The sequence below is a fragment of the Sciurus carolinensis genome, chromosome 5 (assembly GCF_902686445.1).
Source record: "Sciurus carolinensis chromosome 5, mSciCar1.2, whole genome shotgun sequence".
NCBI classification, from domain to species: domain Eukaryota; kingdom Metazoa; phylum Chordata; class Mammalia; order Rodentia; family Sciuridae; genus Sciurus; species Sciurus carolinensis.
The window spans coordinates 91,935,336-91,940,038 of record NC_062217.1 but is presented as its reverse complement, the minus strand read 5'-3'; positions in this window follow the sequence as shown (position 1 = coordinate 91,940,038).

The window sequence follows — 4,703 nt, the reverse complement described above, 5'->3', positions numbered from 1 at the left end:
CACCCACCACCTCAATTCAGCCCTCAGAAACATTTAGCCCCTACAAGCACAGAAAGCAGAATGGAGAAGAGGGGAGGTAAAGATATCTATTCATTCCATCTACATAGCCATAAAATAGAAAATTTTGTAGAAATTAAAGGAATATCCCAGCAGCATTTGTGCTTTTTCAGGACGATTTCTAATGGTCCATGTTGATTCAGAAAACATCCAACTGCTTCAAGGTCTCACTTAATGGCAATCACTAGAGATTGGATCATCAAAAAGACACAAGTTGCTTTAAGACAAAGAAATAGAATGCAGCTTTGGGGATAGTGAGCTTTGTCCTGCTAAAAATGTCCCAAAAGATTTTGTCTGTGGCCTGTCATCTGAACTCCACCCTAGTCCCCCTCACCCCATGGCATCTGGAAGATGCTAATAATTCCCAAATTTAGCTCTCCCACAAGGTTCAGACTGGGGCTGATTAACACGTTGTAACTTTCAAATTAAAGACAGGAATACTTCATCCTCATCCTGCTTCTATTGGATTACTCTGTGGATTGCTCACAAGGGAACATCAAAAAGGGGGGAAATGAGCATCAACCTCCCACATTTTAGCTGGGATTGTCACTCCCTTAAAGAAAATTCCCTCTTGCCTCACCTAAGCCTGTTAAGTCAACTCGTGTGAATTCACTTTGGATGTTAGAAGCATGGGTTTCATCTCCGTGATAGTGTATCAACATGACCTCATGCCACTCATTGCTGGCCTGTGCTGGTTCAGAATAAGTCCACAAATTCTTAAACACTCCCTTCAAAAGTGAACCTCTCCCTTTAAGTATGGGTGGACTTAGTGACTCACTTTGGACAAACAGAATAAAGGGATTAGTGATGGGAGCAACTTCAGAAATGGAGCATATTAATTTTCTATTACTGTGCAACAAATTACCATGAACTTATCCTAAATAACACAAATTGATTATGTCACGGTTCTATTGGCCAGAAGTCCAGGCATTATGTGACTAAGTCTTCTTCTCAGAGTCTCATAAGGCTGAAATGCAGGAACGGGCCAGGACTGAGATCTCAACTGAAGTTTGGGGTCCTCTTCTGCAAACATGCAGGTTCTTGGAAGAATTCAAGTCGTAGAGTTATAGGAATGAGATCTTTTAACCTATTCAGTATGGATACTCTTGGATTTTAGAAGCTGTTCTTGGGATCTTGCACCTGGACCCCACCCACAATATGGTACTTTGCTCCTTTAAGGTCAACAAAAATATCCCTGGCTTCAAATATCTCTAATCTATGTTAAGAGATGACTTGAATATGGCAGACCCAGGAGGACACTCTCTCTTAGGATCTATGAGATCATCTCAGAATTATTCTAATCACCCTAAATCATTAGGACCTCCTACTCTGGAGAAAGTCAACTGCCATATAGCAAGGACATTCAAACAGTCTTGTGGAGAGAGGTCCTCATGGTTGGTAATGTGGTCTCTTGTCAGCAGTCAGCCAGGACCCAAGGTTTCCAACCAATAACCATGCAGACAACCTCCTGAGAGCAAGATTTTTAGTCTCAGTTCAATGATGCAGCCCTAGTTTCATCCTCACTCTAACTTCTCCACAGATCCTGAGTCACAACCACAGAACCAAATTGCTTTCAGATTCCTAAACCTGGAAACCTATGTGACACAATAAATGTTTGAGTATTGATGTTTGATTTAGTTTAAGGCAATTGGTTACATAGCAATAAATAACTAACATGGCCTTTCTTTGCTAAGAAAACAATTAATAATTGTTTTCTACATATTGTATAGCATGCTGTTTTGGCTATTTTCCTCTCTAATTCAGTTGCACATGTTCTTCTCTTTCCATTAAGAGAACAGTCATTCAGTCCACTTTCCCAGTGATATCTGGGTCATGCTGGTGATATTGTAGTTGCTCTGTTTTGACTTGATTTGAACTTTGAGAAAACATTGTCATGATATTAAAGACATTAAAAATTAAACTAGCACTAGCTCTATAAAAAAAAAAAAAAAGTGAGAAAATGCTGCATTGAAACCAAAGAAAAATTCCAGCAAAAGTGCTCTCCTGCCCACATAAGCTCAAAGACAGGGTTCTCATCTGGTCCTTTGTCACAGTCTCAATTATACTGGAGTCACCAATGGAACCCTTCCCTCTCTGTGGGTTACAAGCCATTTTGCCAAACAGTCAGATTCTTTGCCTGGGGCTCTGCCACTTCCTGGTTTATTCTGAGGTTCTTCCCAGTGTCTTTCCTGGTTCTGATTCATGTTTTGTTCCACTCTCAGTACCAAGTTCACCACTCCAAGTGCCCTTCTCAGGACTCCTTGCTTTTTTTCTCACTGGCCTTGTTCCTGCTTGTGCTTTTGAGCGAGGAGTATGAATTGAGGCTGACATGCAGACTGAGGTCGGGTGGTCCTGAGGACGGTGCAGCTGGGATTTCCCAGCCCTGGGCTTAAGGCCATGGCTTGATTTAAGGCATTTCACAGTGGGAAGTAGAGTTTTAAGTCTGGATTGTTGTCCTCCCAAGCTGTGAACTCAGCACTACTTGACAAATCACAGCATCTCTGCATCCCCCCCCTCCCTACCAAGCTTGCACCCACACAGCAAGCTCCAGACGGTGACAGTGATGGGGAATCCCAAGGGCATGCAGAGGGCCAGACACCCAGCCCGTGCTGTATGCCTGGATGAATGAGGTGGACCGGCTTCAGTTCCTCCTCTCCTTACTTCCCGCTGGGATCTGTGGCTGAACCAGAGCACAGAGGTGGGGACAAATAGTCCTGCATGCCCCATCCTCCATTGTAAACAGGGTAAAGAGAAGCTATCCTCCTGAGCAGTAGCAGATACAAGCAAAGTGCCAACTCCAGGGGAAACAAAGCTAGGACTATGACTATTATTATTTTAGGTTAGCTTACCTTGTGCTCAAAGAACCTGTCAATCGCCAGAAGGCATGATGTGACACAGTCCAGACTCCTTACCCTCCCCTGCCTGGGTGAATAATTGGTACTAAACACTACATGTGTCTGGATTTAATCTAACCTGAGCTCAATTACTTTATTCGGCCAGTGGAAGTCTGCCTAGGCTCTAGCACTTAAAAGAAGAAGGCTCTGGAATTGTCCAATCCCTGCAGCTGGGGGTCTTGTACTTTCTACCCTCCCAGGTGTGTGGCAAGATGCTTGTGCTCCCCAGCACCACCACCAGCTGGGATGATGCACCTATTGGGGACTGAGGGAGCAACCCAGAAATCAGATTCTCCAGCTCATGAGGAAACTGCCTACTCATTACTCACCTGATCCCAGGAGCAGAAGTGGACTGCTGAGAGAGACATTATACCCCATAAAGAGGGTGAGAGGGTGGAGGTGCCAAGGCACAGTCAACACAGCCGTTCTGCCCACATTTTTGAGACAGAATCATCTGTGGCACCTAAAAAGATGAAAGTAGACTGACTGAGCTCAATGGGAGAGAATTGAGTCCCTGATTGAGCTACCCCACTTTTCCCCACCAGCACTTGATTTTCTCTGGCCAGTCTGTGTCTCTCCTTCAAAATTGCTCCTCTTACTGTATGCAGACACTCTAGACCTGACTGGAAAGTCACAAATTCACCCCATGACCTTCCTTCTGCCTCTGAAGAGTGTCTACCTGTTTCAGGTCCACTTTCAGCCCAGGCTGTCCCTGCTATACTCAACCCATCCTGAGCCTGGCAGCGCTGGCCATGGAAACCCCTCTCTGAGCACAACTCAGTGCTATTGGATGTGTTGGTTTTGAGGTTTTGAGTCTGCCTGTTAGCAGCAGGGTGTCTTTTTCCTGAGGACATGACTAGACACCTGGTAAGGAGCAGAATCAGAGCAGCCCTGCTGGTTAATGGGCAGCGGATTAGGTCTCACGTGAACATGAACCTCCTCTTCAGGCAGCTGCAGAACCTACCCCATCTTGAGCAGGTTGGGCTCTCGGCAGTCTAGGGAGTTCTAGCTTGGGTTTTTAGGCAGGAGATGAGGAAATTCTAATGAGAACATGTATTTGTTTGCTTCTGGGCTAAGTCGAAACACTCCAAGAGCAATCTGGATGCTCATTTAGGATCTTGCACTGAATTCTGAGTGGGGCTGCCCTCCAGAGCCATGCCCTGTGCTGAGATGTGCAGTCGGAGGGTGATAAAATCCTCTGGCTCATTTAGTTTTCTCTCGAAATTGTTATTCATAGGCTAAAACGTTGTCAGTGAGAGAAAGAGAAAAAACATGTATCTTACACATAATTTTTAATAAGAATCTGAAGCAACTAATAACCATTGCTGTAACATAATTGATAAACATGATTTGGGTGAGTCTCTTTGGGTTTGAATCCTGGCTCCACTCACAATTAGTTCTGTAATTAGTATCACTTGCTTAACTTCTCTGTGCTTAAGTATCCCTCAACTACACAATGTGGATAATGACAGCATCTACCTCATTAGGATGCTGTGAAGATTTGAGAGAATATACAGCCACAGCTAGAACCCAGCCTGGTTCCACATAAATAATCTAGGATATGGGTTATAGGGAGCTGAGTCAGAGATGAAGGACAAATTTCTAAAATGCTAGAACAGGAGATGGTATCAACTAGCAGGATTGTTTTCATGGAAAAAGAGCAGTGCTGGCCTTGGGGGGTTCTGACTGAGGAGGGGAGGAAGTGATGGCTGCAGAGCATGGAACCAACAACATCCTGTGAGTCCCAGCCTG